This window comes from Bubalus kerabau, chromosome 7, assembly GCF_029407905.1.
Source record: "Bubalus kerabau isolate K-KA32 ecotype Philippines breed swamp buffalo chromosome 7, PCC_UOA_SB_1v2, whole genome shotgun sequence".
Classification (NCBI taxonomy): Eukaryota; Metazoa; Chordata; class Mammalia; order Artiodactyla; family Bovidae; genus Bubalus; species Bubalus kerabau.
The window spans coordinates 107176532-107192646 of NC_073630.1; positions in this window are offsets into that span (position 1 = coordinate 107176532).

The window sequence follows — 16115 nt, forward strand, 5'->3', positions numbered from 1 at the left end:
AGGGCCAGTGCACAGCAGGACCAGTGGATTCTGGTTCCTGCACATCATCACAGAAATGATCAGTACCCCTTGCAAAGGGTCATTACACCTGGGGCTCATTAAGTCCACACTTGACCCTGAGAGTTTGTATTATCCCCAGGCTATAGACAGAGAGTCAGAAGCTCTGAGAGGTGGAGGGACCTGCCCAAGGTCACGCCATGACACCTCTTTGGTCTGATTCTCCCCAGTCCCTGCTGTGATGCCATGCCACCCCCAGATGCCCTGTGTGAACCCTAACAAGCTCACCTGGGCAGAGGGTCAGGTGGCTTTAGGGAAGATAAAATGTGTCACCAAAAGCGCTATTTTAAACAAACACCCCCAGTCTGTAAGTTCCCAACTTCCTCGTGTACCTTCCTGGGGGAGGGGGTGCGGCTTTTTCTCCCTCCCTTCGGAAGTGACAAGTTCTCAGTCTGAGTCCCTGCTGTCATCTTTACAAAACCCAGAGTTAGTGGGAGAGGGAACTTATCGCTCACTTTAGCATGAAACAATAGAAGAAAACTTAGGCACACAGCACTCAAACAATGTCAAGAAGTGCTGAACATTACCCAATTCGAAATCCTCCCCGAAACTTTCCAGACACCCACTTAGCAGCAGCGATAGGAACACCATAGATAGGTGTCAATGCAGAGACTGGCAGAGAAAGCTGGGCGGAAGAAAAAAAGCACTTTTGATATTTGTGGGAGCAATTTGGACAGTTTAGAAAAAGAGATATTGTTTTTGACAATTGTTAGAAATATAAGTTACCCAGAGAGCTTACTGTGATCACATATAATTGTTTTCCCAAAGTTTTTGACACAATGGAAGCTGTCAGACTGTGGCTGCAACTTGCTCTGTGACTTGCAAAAGAACTTTGAGAACAAGAAAGGAGAAGGAGCCTGGGTACAGGAGATCCTCTTGGCTCTTTGAGACTGTGTGGTACACGAAATGCTGCACGAATGTGTTGAATTGAAATTTCTTTCCTGGGGAAAATAAGAGTGGTTAGCCATGGTTCAGGTGGTCTTTGTGTTGCCCCGATGCAGGGACCACGAGCTGCCATCCCAGAGCACATCCATCTTTGTCCCTGAGCCAAAGGGGACGGTCTGGCCTGATGTCAGCATGTACAGTCTGCCTGGAGACACACCAGGATCCAGGATGTGCCCCACCAAGGGCAGCAGTGTTATTTTCAGAATAAGGTTCAGACGTCTTCATGAGGGCCTGTGGGGTCAAGAGGTAGCCTAGGGGCAGCTGGAGAAAGGATGACATGGAGCTAGATCCCAAAGGAGGGACAGAGTTGTGCTGTAGGAGAGGAGGAGGAAAAGGCTCTTCAGGAAGAAGTCAGGATGGATGCAAAGGCATGGAGAAGAGACAGAGCAGAGCCAGGCAGAGATCTGGGCTGATGAGAGCCAAGAGGGTGGGAGCAGTGGCCCAGGAGGCCATAGAGGGCTGGATGGTGAAGAGTTCAGAGTTTGCAGATTACCCACTGGTGAAGGAATAGCAACCCCTTCCCCAACACCCGATGTCCCAAAGTGGTCCCCTAGAGAGGAAGAAGGCATGTTTCATGATAATCAGTTATCTACTGCTAGGTAAGAATCCATGCCCAAACTCGGTGGCTGAAAACAACCAGTTCACCTGCCCTTCATTTTGGGTCAGGAATTTGGGGAGGAATCAGCTGGGTGGTTCTTTCATTGCAGGGGGCAGTGAGGGGTCAGCTGGGGTCCTCCATTTGGCAGCATTCTGCTGGCGGCTGAGCAGGGCTGAAGGTCCAAGAAGGCTTTGATCTCGGCGAGGCAGTAGTGAGCTGTGACGTGAAGCAAGATCTTCATTCCCTGCCCAGGAAGTGAACCTGGGGAGCCTGGATGAAAACCAGGAATCCTAGTCACCCGACCAGCAAGGGCTAGAGGCTAGAAGCTCTTTTCTCCTGGATCTTTGCCCCTGGTGAAATATGGATTTATCATGGAGGCAGAAATTGTGAATGCAGCTACAAAGTTTATCAGAGATATAGCACAACAAGAAGTAGGAGAACATGCAGTGAAATGGTTTGCTTAGCTAAGATGTAAGGCAGAGACACACAGCCAAAGAGAAAGGGTATGGGTGTCCCCCCAGTGAGGAGGAGAGCGGTAAACAGGCAGTTAAGTCATTTATATAGGTCAGTTCTTCCGGGTCTTTGTTTACCTTTAGCCAGTTATCTGGTTTCTTTTTCCACACCTGACCTATCCTGGGACCCTTCCCTGGCTGTGCCTGCACACCCCAGCCAAGACAGATCTCGAAGGGAAGCCTTCTGGGAGGAGCAAGACTCATTATGGCCTGGCATTATCCACTAAATTTTGACCCCCAAGGAGCTTTTCTGCACATGTGTAGTGTCTTCTTTGTTTCAAAAAGAGGGGAAGCAGAGGTCCCTTAATCCTTTACTCAAACAGGATCTTGCCCCTCTTTGTCCTTGCCAAGATTACTACCTTAAGGTACTTATAAGAGACAAAGACTGGCTATTCATCCTGTTTCTGTTGTTACTTCCATTTCAGAGGGCAAGCAGGAGGCTGATTGTAAATGCTTTAACTGGAGAACACTGTCTCAGGAAGTGCTAACAATTTTAAGGATCCAGCCTGAAGCCTACTTCTTCGTGCCCCATGAAATGCAAACAGGAGGCCCAGTTGTAAATGTCTAACCTGGAACCCATTGATCTCCTACCTCAGCTTCACTCGCATAAAGTGGACATTGGGCTCCTGCACGTGGCCTCTGTCTCTTCATGTGGCTGCTTGGGCTTCCTCCTGGCATGGTGGCCAAGGGCAGTCAGGCTTCTTATGTGGCAGCTGGTTTACACGAGGGAGGGTCCAAGAGGGGCATGAAAGCTGAACATCCCTTAAGACCCAGCCTCAGAAAAGAACATCTCTTTGCATCATATGTTCACAAGCTATTGTTTAAAATGAGTCACAGGGGAGCCAGCCCACATTCTACATGATGGGTGATGAAGAGTTTGCAGCCATTTTACATCTGCTGCAGCATGGGACCCCCAGGAAGGTAAGTAACCAGTTCAGTGTCAGGCTGACATAGTGGAGAATCAGAACTCAGGTTCAAGTCCTTGGCTCCTGGCCAGAGGTCTTTCCTCAACACACAGGCTTCAAAGCCACTTATCAAGAAAGAATATTTCATCTGAAGAGACAAGTTGTTGGGATCAGGACTTTGATTTTCTCCTTCCACCAATTGTCCAGAGACCTTTTAAAGAGTCTGCAGAAATGAATGAAAAGAGCAAAGTGGGAAGCCTTTGTCTTTAGAGAAAAAAAAGAAAAGAAAAGAAGTGGGAGTCAGTGTTACCAAGCAACAAATATAAGGCAGAATGATATGAACAGCATCAAATTAAACAGGGCTTCCCAGCCTTTCTGAAGTCACAGCTCACAGAGAAAAATGGTACTTGTGCAGATTAGAGCAAAGGGTTGAGGCTGCTCCTATAGGAGCTCACTGGACCCAAAGGCTCCAGGCATCCCAGGCAGTAGTGGATCCTAGTGCTGAGGAAATCACTATTCCAGCACACAGGAACCCATTTGTTATCACTGTCATTACCACCATCACCAGTACCACAACCATCGTCATCACCACTACCACCACCAGCATCACCACCGTCACCACTATCACCACATCTCTATCACCACCACTATCATCATTACCACCATCACCACTATCACCACCACCATCACCAGCATCACCACCATATCACCACCATCCCATCACCACCACTATGACCAGCATCACCACCGTCACCACTATCACCACCATCTCTATCACCATCACTATCATCATTACCACCATCACCAGCATCACCAGCATCACCACCATCACCACCACCACCATCACCATCACTATCATCATTACCACCATCACCACTATCACCACCACCATCACCAGCATCACCACCATCATCACCATCACCACCACCACCATCACCACCACCATCTCTATCACCACCACCATCACCACCAGCCCACCATCCCGCCATCACCACCACCATCACCACCACTATCATCATTACCACCACCACCACCATCCCATCACCACCACTATCACCAGCATCACCACCGTCACCACTATCACCACCATCTCTATCACCACCACTATCATCATCACCACTATCAACACCATCACCACCATCTCTATCACCACCACCATCATCACCAGCCCACCATCCTGCCATCACCACCACCATCCCACCACCACCACCATCACCACCATCACCACCATCACCATCACCACCACCATCCCACCATCACCACCACCACCACCACCATCTCTATCACCACCACTATCATCATTACTACCATGACCACTATCACCACTACCACCACCACCATCACCACCACTATCATCATTACCACCACCACCACCATCCCATCACCACCACTATCACCACCATTTCTATCACCACCACCATCACCACCACCACCACCATCACCACCATCACCACCATCTCTATCACCACCACCATCACCACCAGCCCACCATCCCGCCATCACCACCACCATCCCATCACCACTACCATCCCATCATCCCCACGACCATCCCACCATCACCACCACCACCACTTTCATCACCATTATCAGCAACAAGGAAATAGAGCAGAAAAATACCCAAGTAACTTAGGGACTTCACCTCTTTTCCTCATCTTGAAACCAGGATAGTGCTAGTTAGCATTCACTGAGCACTTACTATGTATTGTCTCATTTGATCCTCTCAACAGCCGCATGGAACAAGTGCTGTTCTCCGCGCCCCCCCCCCCCCCCCATTTTATGATCGGAAGAGGAGAGTCTTTAAGTAATATGTCCAGGGTCATGTAGATCCTGGTGGCAGAGGCAAGCCTGACTCACTCTCAACCACTGAGTGCTTTCCTCTCGGTCCTTCTGTGAAATCCAAGTGGCAACCTGCTTTTACAGCAGAGGCTCAGAAAGATTAAGAGACTTGCTCCCGACCACTGAGCCAGGGACCAGATCTTGTCTTTTCCTCCTGGCTGGGAGCTCTGTGCCTGAGTCCACACCCTGAAAGCCAGATCTTTATCCAGCCTGCCAGATTTTATGGTCTTCAAAGACTGCTGTCTTCTAGATACTATGGCTGTTAGCACTCAAAGACAATTGAACCCTCCTGTTAGAGCCCCTGGATGTGTGTCTTTATCTATGCCTATCTCTGGAGCTTGCAGGCCGTTATCTTGCATGACTGAAAGGAATGAGACTTCTTTGGAGGTGAAATAAGATCTGTCTGCATGTCTTCCTTCTCCCCACATCTTAGGCCACAGGAGGATGTGCTGATCAGAATTGCAAAAGGGCTATGCAAATTATAAAGTGTTTATAAAAACTTGTTATGATAAACTTTCTGATTAGTAAGGCCTGTGGAACAATTGAGCTCTTGGATAGCAAGCTGACAGCGTCATTTCAGGAATTTATTACAACATGAAAAAGGTATTATGAGAAATAATTGCAAGAATTGCCACATCCAGCCTGGAGAAGAGATGGCTTGTGGAAGCAAGAGCAGGTTGTGCAGACTTTGTGCCCACTGTGCCTGCTGCCAGGGCCACCATCCCCTGACCCTCTCCTGGCAGAGCAGGTCTCTGCTTGAAGCTCATCTCGCCATCAAGAAATGGAATCTTTCCTGCCATATCAATAACAAAGGATGTCACAGTCATCAACAACTGCAGCCTTCCATATGAGCTGGTGAGCTCGGAGGAAACTCGGGAAGGAAAATAACACCTGCGGTCTAGCAGCCATCAGACTGCAGCCACTCCACACGGTGAGCCCTAAGGAAACTCAGGATGTGAAAACACCAGATACTGGCCCTAGGTAGCTGAGGTGCATAGCAAAGGAATGATTTATTTGAGCCCATTTGCATCTTCCCATAATAAAAAAGCACTGAATTCCTTAACTTGAGATATCTGGCTTTCCTTTAATTCACAAAAATCTTTTGATGTTCAGCTAACCTGTCCTCTGTCACAAAACTTCTGTATAACCTGGCTCCTCCCCTCCCCTCCTTGAAGCAGTTCTCTCAGGGTTACTTCAGATGCTGCCTCTCTAGCTTGAAGTCCCCAAAATTCCCAATGAATAAAACACCAGTCTCAAATTTTAGCTTGTGAATACTTTTAAAGTCTGAACCATTGTGGGAATCTCTGACCACCTTGACCACCCAAGGCATTCTTTTGGCCATTTCATTTCATCTGCAAGTCTAAAGATCAAATGGTTCCAGATTATTTATTTATATTATTAATCATTGAATGAACAAATGAATGGAGTTAGAAATGTTTTCAAATCCTCCACAGAGCAGTCAAAATGACATGTTTGGTCATATCATCCTCTTCCTTAAAAACTGTCCAAAGACCTCCTTGCCCCTGCATTTAGAAGGAAAAACTCACTCCTTTTCCTGGCCCCCCAAGTGATGCTGCCCCACTGAGTCCACATCCATCTCCCTGGTTCCCATCTGTTCAGCCACTCTGGCTTCTCCTCTGTTCTGAGAGGGTACCAAGCTCTTCCCACCCCAGGGCCTTTGCCCATGCTGTTCTCTCCACCCACACTCCCCTCCCTGACCCACTCTTCATGCAGTTGCCCCATGCCCTCCTTCCTCCCAGACCATTTTATTCACAGCATGCTTCTTCCACCACCACCACCCATTACTGACCCTGCTGCAAGCTCTTCTAAGTGTCCCTTATTTGTTTGTGAACTGTATTTTTAATTTTTCTTCTTTACTAGCCTGTAGGTAGATTGATGGTCAGAGCTGAGCTTTAGTTACTCCACTTATCTGCCTAATAAAGTCCCTCAAAAGGCTGGGGCAAGGGGCCTTAAAACACAGAATTTTCTTCTTTCACAGTTCTAGAGACCAGAAGTTTAAAATCGAGGTATTGGCAGGGAGGTGTCTTCCTGGGGGCTCAGTGGCAGGATCCTTCCAGGCATCGTCCACCTACCCTACCCTCCCCCCAGCTTCTGGTGGCGGCCTGCAGTCCTCAGTGACCATGGCTTGTGGTGGCATCACCCAGTCCTCGCCTCTGTTACCACGTGACCTTCTCCCTGGGTGTCTCTATCTTCACATGGTGTTCTTTTCTGTGTGTCTGTGTCCAGACTGCTCCCTCCTTATAAGAGAACATAAATCCTTGGATTAGGGCCCATCCTATTCCAGGATGACCTCAACTTAACTGGATTACATCTGCAAAGACTCTGTTTCCAAATAAGGTCACATTCTGAGGTCCCAAGTGGACATAAATTTTGAAGGGGGCAATGCTATTGAATCCTCTACACCCCCTATCCCTGGCAAGCAGTCCACTGTATTTGTTAAATGAATGAATCAATTAATTATCCAGATGACCATTTTCTCCAGATGGAGAGTGAGCATATATGTTCTGGAATGTTCTAGAGGACAGGACGTGGGGCAAGAGTCAAGGAGGAAGATTTCAACTCAAAAGGTGGAAGGACTAGTGGTGACTGAGAGGGGCCAGCATGCTCCCACATTTCTTCATTTCATTGACCCAGTGGGCTTGGCAGTCAGGCCTCAGTTCAGCCAGTGGAGAGAGGACAGGAGTGTCCCAGGAACATGAGATGAGGTGGCTGCCTCATCTGCAGGGAGCTCCAGGTCACTGGGCATCTGTGCCTCGTGCCCAGCAACAGCTGCGTCACCATCTTTCCAGGGACTCTGTCGAGGACCTTCAGATGGATGAGCAGAATCTAAGAGCCTTTCTAATCCTGAGGCTGTGTGATTTATTATCACAACCAACACTGCAGGGCCAGTCACACCCAGAGGGCAGTGCCCACGCTCCTTCCAGCCCAGTGCATGGTGGCCTGGGGAGGCAGGGGTGGGGCATGGCCTTTGGTGTCACACTCTGGCAGCAATGATAAACTATCCTCCAAAAACATGTACCCCTCTTTCCATAGTGCCGCTGCTCAGGCAAGGACTGCATTTCCCAGCACCCCTGGTTCTGTGTGTGGTCATATGACTACTTCTCACCAATGAAATGCATGAGAAGTGATGTCACTTCCAGGCTGTGGGTATAAAGAAGCATGTGCCTTCTCTACACACTTATTCTTCCACTGCCAGCCAGGCAGGAGGTTCCTGAAGCCAGGGAAACAGTGAAGTCACTGACTGGTAGAGCCTAGGTCCCTGAATCACCATGTGGAGGAAGGCTGTCCACCAATCAGGGTCACCAGATTGCACTGTCAGAGAACAAAAACTACCTTCTCCTGGTTGAACTACTGAGGTCTGAGGATTATTTGCTATAGCAGTTAGCATTGTTTAATTGACATACAGACAAACCTGATTCTACTGCTCCACTGGCCACCTAGCCTTGCGCAAGTATCTCTTGTTCTTCTAGCCTCGGTTATGACACAGGAGTAATACGTGTCTTCAGAGGTTGCTGTGAAGAGTGTAAAAGGTTACTAAACCATGTAAAGTGATTTTCACAAAACCTGGCAGCCATTAAGGAGCTGTAATCAAAGTCAACTCCCTCCCCTGCCAAACCCAATACCTTTCTCAGGTCACCTAACAAATCTTTGTCACTTTCCTGCTCTGGGCCAGACAAGACTACACATGCCCTCATAGGGGTTTTCCTGGGCAGACTAGCACATCACTTGAGTAACTAAACCTCTAAAAACAAACCAAAAGGAGTGCTTATAGTTATTGAGAGAAGACCAGGAAGACAGAAGTGAGCCATGAAAATAAGCATCCTCCAGCCCTCTCAACCAGCAGTTCCTGTGTTCCAGTCCCAGCTCCGCCACTGACTCCGAGCTCCTGGGACCTGGGATGGAGTCACTTGCTTCCCTGGACCACAGAGTCTCCATCTGTGAAATGGTTGGAGCCTCCAGCTCTGTCCCTCCATCATCTTACACGTCTCTCCCCACACTCAGAATCCACTCCACTCATCACAGAGAAGAATGTGTCTTTACCTCTAGAATGCTGGGTGCCTTAAACCTCCAGGCCGGCCAGATAACCTGGATGGCACGGCTGTGACAGCCAGAAAGGCAGCTTAGGGGTAGACACAGGAGTTTAGAGCCTTGGAAAATTCTGGGGCACAATATAGAAAGCTGCATCAGGAAAAGACCCACACCATCCAAGCTCGGGGGACCCTGGGAATCTCACAGTCTGACTGCCTACACTTTATGGATGGAGTCCTGTGGACTGAGAGCAGAAGCAACTTTCCTGAGGTCACCCCATGGCAGTGGGGGCAGCATAAGCACTCAGCACCGCAGCCCTTGGCCCCACCATCCCACCAGGCCAGCCCCTACTGAAGGGTTTTCACCTGAAGACCAGTGCTCTGACCTCTGATGGCAGGCTCTCTACAAATACAGATTTCTGATTAAACTTGCCTTTGAGGAGGTAGGCAGAAAGTTTCTGTATGAAGGAGGTGTGAGTGCAGGAGGATTTGACTCTTCTTGGTTACTCCCAGCCTTGTTACTGACATTTTTTTTATTTTTCCAAGGAAATGGTTGTTGTTGTTGTTCTGTTGCGAAGTCGTGTCCAGCTCTTTGTGACCCCATGGACTGCAGCACACCAGGCCCTTTTGTCCTCTACTATTTCCTGGAGTTTGCTCAAATTCATGTCTATTGAGTTGGTGATGCTGTCTAACCATCTCATCCTCTGTTGCCCCCTTCTCCTTTTGCCGTCAATCTTTCCCAGCAAATGGTAGGCAAATCAATTAACCACTTGATTCTGGTGACCTCTACTGGGCACACTTTTAATAGCAATATTTAGGACTATATTCCTAAAAGCTCTTGTTGGGAAAGATTGAAGGCAGGTGGAGAAAGGGACCACAGAAGACGAGATGGTTGGATGGAAACACCGACTCAGTGGACATGAGTTTGAGTAAACTCCGAGATATGGTGAGGGACAAGGAAGCCTGGCATGCCGCAGTCCACGGGGTCACAAAGAGTTGGACACGACTGAGTGACTGAATGACAAAAACAACAACAACTGCGCTTTCCGCCTGCTTTTGGAATATTTTTATTTTTCACCGGGTCCAAAATTTTTAGTCGAGTGATGGGAATGCAGGTGAAAAGCACTGTATAAGCGTAGTATGCTTAGTTAGTATTTTCTAACATGTTGCTATGGGTGCGGGGGCTGCTGGCTTTCCAAGGTCCTCAGTATAAGTCAACAACAACACAAGGGCTAAACTCAAGAGACAAAGAACTCAGACAACTTCCCCAAGCAGCTTATCTCAGGTTGTGACACCAAGACTCTCACATGCCTGTAGATTCTGTGTTTGTGACAAGCTCTCGGCTGATGTTTATGCAGCTGGTACCTAAGGCAAACATTTGAGGAGGGAAGAGATGGGGAACTTTGATTTACCCACCTCTGAGTACAGAGGCGCTTCCATGTGCTACCTCACCACCCTGATATCTGAGAAGAGGCAGAGATGTGATTCCCCTGAGGACACACAGCTGGTGAGCGTGGGATTTATACTGAGCACCTTGGAAAGCCAGCGGCCCCACATCCATCGGTTTGTTGTAAGCCTGAATCTAGTTTTGAACGTAATTGTATACAGTGGTATTTTAATGTTTACTGTCTGACATTTCCTGTAACTTGTGGACTTCATTTCAGTTCAGTTCAGTTCAGTCACTCAGTCGTGTCCGATTCTTTGTGGCCCCCTGGACTGCAGCATGCCAGGCCTCCCTGTCCATTACCAACTCCTGGAGCTTACTCAAACTCATGCCCATTGAGTCGGTGATGCCATCCAGCCATCTCATCCTCTATCATCCCCTTATCTTGCCACCTTCAATCTTTTCCAGCATCAGGGTCTTTCCCAAATGAGTCAGTTCTTTGCATCAAGTGGCCAAAGTATTGGAGTTTCAACCTCAGCATCAGTCCTTCCAATGAATATTCAAGACTGATTTCCTTTAGGATTGACTGGTTGGGTCTCCTTGCAGTCCAAGGGACTCTGAAGAGTCCTCTCCGACACCACAGTTCAAAAGCATCAATTCTTCGGCGCTCAGCTTTCTTTATAGTCCAAATTTCACATCCATACATGACTACTGGAAAAACCATAGCTTTGACTAGATGGACCTTTGTTGACAAACTAATGTCTCTGCTTTTTAATATGCTGTCTAGGTTGGTCATAGCTTTTCTTCCAAGGAGTAAGCATCTTTTAATTTCATGACTGCAGTCACCATCTGCAGTGGTTTTGGAGCCCAAGAAAATAAAGTCTCTCACTGTTTCCATTGTTTCCCCATCTATTTGCCATGAAGTGATGGGACCAGATGCTATGATCTTAGTTTTCTGAATGTTGAGTTTTAAGCCAACTTTTTCACTCTCCTCTTTCACTATCATCAAGAGGCTCTTTAGTTCTTCTTTGCTTTCTGCCATAAGGGTGGTGTCATCTGTGTATCTAAGATTACTGATATTTCTCCCAGCAATCTTGATTCCAGCTTGTGCCTCATCCAGCCTGGCATTTCACATGATGTACTCTGCATATAAGTTAAATAAGCAGTGTGACAATATACAGCCTTGACATACTCATTTCCCGATTTGTGGAGGTTATAACAGAAACCAAAAATGACTTTATGACTTGTATATAGTTCGATCACCTATTTATGCATTCTTTCACTATATCTTAATTATAATGAAAATTTATTTTAAAATTGTCTTCCTCTTTAATCACTAGTTCATCAAAGCTTGATATGGAGATAATGCTTTTTTTTCCATCAAAAGTGACAATCTTTACACTTAATTTCTATTTATAAGCCCTTGAACATTTGCACCATTGCAATAGCTGTCAAAGCCAGAGATTCTAAGCTCACTGAAGAGTTCTAATAATTCTTGGCATGCTGTATTGCAATGTCCATGTGTACAATTTTGTAATAATTTACTGACAAAGTTTACTGCCGGAGTTCCAGCAGTTCCTACCCCAGCCCTCAGGCCTGAGAGTTGATATTTATATAGGTCCCCCCAGGACAGACTTCTGGCAGGAAGTTCCTCCTCTCTTCCAGGGTTTCCCACTGGCCACCATGATCACCACCAGCAGCTTAGGTCCCAGCCCGGGTCACAAGCTCCCCAGGACCCCACAGTGCCCCAGGCCACGCCAGCCATGTGTGTGTGTTTGTAGCCCAGCCAAGCTAACTGCTTGGAGCACAGCACTGCCACCTGGCACATCCCCTGAGCAGGCTCTGTCGCCCTGTCTGACGTCAATTATAAAGCACAGGTTCAAAGAAAAACTGATTAAGACTTTCAAGATGGCGAGCGCAAAGCATTAAACTCAGTCTCTCTGGGAGCAGGGCTCTGTGAGACTTGAGAGGATGCATATCTGTGAAGCCAGCCCTGCTGACCATCCTGGCCAATATTTACTGAACTCCCCACATGCCAGACCTGGTCTAGGAACCCATGTAGTTCTCACAACAATCTGATGAGGTCTTGCTATCATCATCCCCATTTTACAGATGGGGAAACTGAGCATCCTAGAGGTAAAGTGATTTATGCAGGGTCACAGAGCTAGCAAGTGGCAGTGTCTGGGCACCTAGTCTGGCCCCAGAGCCAGTGCTCCTAACACACCAGCTGTATGGTTTACTCTACTTCATTCTAGGGCAGGAGGACTATCCACCATTTGTACTCCCAGAGTCCTCAGCATCTCATCCACTTTGGCCCATCTCTGCAGGCAGGCAGAGCTAGATGTCCAGATTTCTTATCTCCCAGCATGAAGAGAGGAAGCAGTTCAGGCCAGAACTCCGACCTGCTCAGTCATAGATTCTGATAATCAAATGTAAGGGATCTGTATTGAGGATGCCCAAGATTTATTCAATTATTAATAGTCATCTATTGAACTATGATAGGCATCACCTATTAGAAAGCCCTGAAATCAATTTAGGGGGCTGTGCCCAGTAGTTTTAAAATATGAAATAGAAGACAAAGTGTCAGAGTGCACCTCTGAAGTAGGGTGACTATTGCTTGGCATGAGTTTGGTTTTAATTCTGTTTGTATGCGCTGGGTCACACAGCAATTCTATTTCTTTCTGTGCCTCTTTGAACAAGTCCATCTCAGATATTTATGTTTCAGCTCCTCTGGCCAGGGGCACACCCAGGCATGCTACAGAAGTGCAATGGCCACTCCTGCCATCTGAGGGCACCGTGGCCCCCTTGCGAGCCCCAGCACCTCCAGCGATTTGGTTTCCCTGGGGTGCGTCCTGCAAAGGCTGGGCCAGGAGCTGTAGAGGCACTGCACAGAAGCATAGGTAACTGGATCTGGAGGGAGTCAGATTTCACAGATGAGGCTTCAGCTGTGGAGGGCAGGGCTTCTTGAAGGAGGCATCATTGAGCTCCGAGACCCAGTCTCTCTGCATCAGGACCACCCCAACAGCATCATCTCCCACTCCAGTCCCACATCCCATCTAGGACAGTGGCATGGGGTTCAGCTCCCATGAGGGGCATGAGGAACCTAAACCCAAGCTGGTCCCCACGGTGCCTGGGGAATGGAGTCACTCCAGCAAAGAGGCTCGGCCATGGGAATGAGCATGAGACAGGTATCCGCTCAGCACCTGTCGGGTGATCTGGGTGTTATTGTCGCCATGGGATGGATCCTGGCAGGATGGTTGTCAGGGACAACAGGCACACCCACATCAAGCGTCCCCGCAGCATGCAGTCCTGTGCAGGGTGACTTAGAAGGCACAACTCCTCAGTCCCAACAGTGACCCCACTAGGTGTCAACATCCCCATTTTACAGAGCAGAAAACTGAGGCTCATGGAGGCAGTGCCTTGCTCAGAGTTCCACAGCTGCTAAGTGGAGATAACATGTCTTGGTATGTTTGGGCATTCAGACTCAACTTATTAGATGCAGAAAATGGCAACCCACTCCAGTACTCTTGCCTGGAAAATCCCATGGACACAGTCCACAGGGTCGCAAAGTGTTGGACACGACTGAGCGACTTCACTTTATTAGACGCAGGCTTGTCCAGCTCCCTTGCGGCAAGTGAGGAAACAGAGATGAAGGGATGGATTCCAGGCCCTGCAGGTTTTGGGAAGCAAAGCTGAGGCGAGGATCAACCCTGCTCATCATCCATGGTTAAGCCTTCCACCTGCACCCGAGAAGAGTTGCCTTCACCTCCGAGACACCTGGGCCCACTCTGTCTCACTCAGAACCTGCCACTACCTGCTTCTCTTGTTTGTTTGGTCCAAAGGCCAGGGCCTGAGACCCTGGGACCTGGATACAGCTCAGGGGTCACTATCAGTGTGCTGGACACCCTTCCAGGAGAAATCCAGGTTTTCCTGTGATGAAATAAAGGGCTGAGTTTGATGAGTTACACAACCATTGAGGCATTCGTGTTTAGGGCTGCCAGATAAAATATGGGGTGTCCGGTTAAAATTTTTTAAACCATTTTTCAGTGTTTCTTAAATACTGCATGGGACATACTTATACTAAAGTTCTTGTTTATCTGGATTCAAATTTAACTAGTGTTCTGTATTTTCATTTGCTAAATCTGGAAGTCCTCTTCATGGTCTAATTTGGATAATCCAGGTATTCTTATTCAGCAAACTTTGTTGAGTGTAACCTTGGCTGTAGGTTAGTGCAGGACAGAGTCACTATAGGGAGGGAGAGGCTGAGTTGGTTTGAAAGAGAAAGACGACTATCTTCCTGCAAAGCAGCTACCCGTCCTGTAGGCCCATGTGGTCAAAGCAAATAGCTGAATCTCCATAGGATACAGTTGTCATGGAAACCAAATCTGATCTTGCTGATGGCATCTCTGGCCAATTACTGGGCTTCTCTCTTTCCATCTCTAAGTGGCTCAAGCGGACCTGCCTCACAATGAGATCGGATGTGTGTGGTGGTGATAGCTTAGTTCTCAAGTTGGGTCTGACTCTTGCAAACCCATGGACTGTAGCCCACCATGCTCCTGTCCATAGGATTTCCCAGGCAAGAATATTGGGGTGAGTTGCCAAGCATCAAGTGTGTACAAAGACCAAGTACAGCACAGATCTTCAGCAGCACTAGTGAAGCAGCTCTCACTCTGGCTGAACACCTGCCATAAAAACGCTCAGACACCCCACCAATGTCTGCTGAGCAGAGAGAAAGACGCTGGGATCCTCTGCCAGGACTCCAGCCAGACTGCACAGAGACCTCTGCAGGGTCACAAGCTGGCTGTCTCCTCTAGAAACAGTGTCCACTGGGGCAGATACTGCCCTCTGTCCCACCCCCTCCCCAATTTTTCTCTACCCCCTTCTTCCTCACTAACCCAACCCAGCTTTGCTCTGGACACCCCTGTTTTCAGCTAAAACTACATTTTTCTGACTTCCTTGCAGCTATCTTGACTGCAAATGCTGCCAGCTTGGTCCCTGAGATGCAAATAGAAGTTGCTTTCTGGAAATTCTTTCTAGAAATTGGGACTTTCTGAGGCTGTTTGTGAAAAGAGGCAGACCAGCTGTCACCCTCCCCCCTTTGCCCTTCCCTTTGCCTCCATCCTGCCTGGAGCACAGAACCAGAGCTGGAGGTTGGGGAGCTATCTTGTGGGCAATGCGTGTACACACAAGAACTGCTGTCTTAGTCCCCACTGCTCACCACTGGACCATTTCTTATGTGCTGAGGCCATTGTGGTCACATCTTTGTTGCAGGCAGGCAGACCTAATCCCTGATGTCTACACCCCTGTGTGCAGGAACCACCGTGATCTCCCCTATTTTGTAGCTGTATCTTGATTAATAGCCTATAAAGCCCCACAGCAGCCCCATAACAAACACTGTTGGGTCCCACTCTCATCCCTTGTCCTTGCCACCCCAAGGGGCACACTGGGCAGCCTTCCAACCTTAGCCTTCGCTGCCCAAGGCTCTTCCAGTCTCTTGGGTTCCCCATGTTATCTGCATAGCAAGCAGGAAGGAAAAGGAATTAACCCCTCCCAGAAGTCATCCCCTAGCAGAGCCTGAAGGGAGTTGGTGGATAACTACCCCATTTCCCAGGCCACTGAGTGGGATGCTCTCAGGTGTGTCCCCCACCCTGGCTCCCAGAATTTCCCCAGGGGCCCAGCCACAGTATCTTGCCTGGACAATGTGCCCTCTCATGTCTGTCCTCCCCTCCCTGTTTCACTTCCCCACTCCCCTACCTGGGGTTACCTCCCAAACAACCTGCTTGCCTGTAGGTCAGCTTCTGGGGTCTGGCTGTATTACTTCATCTTCAC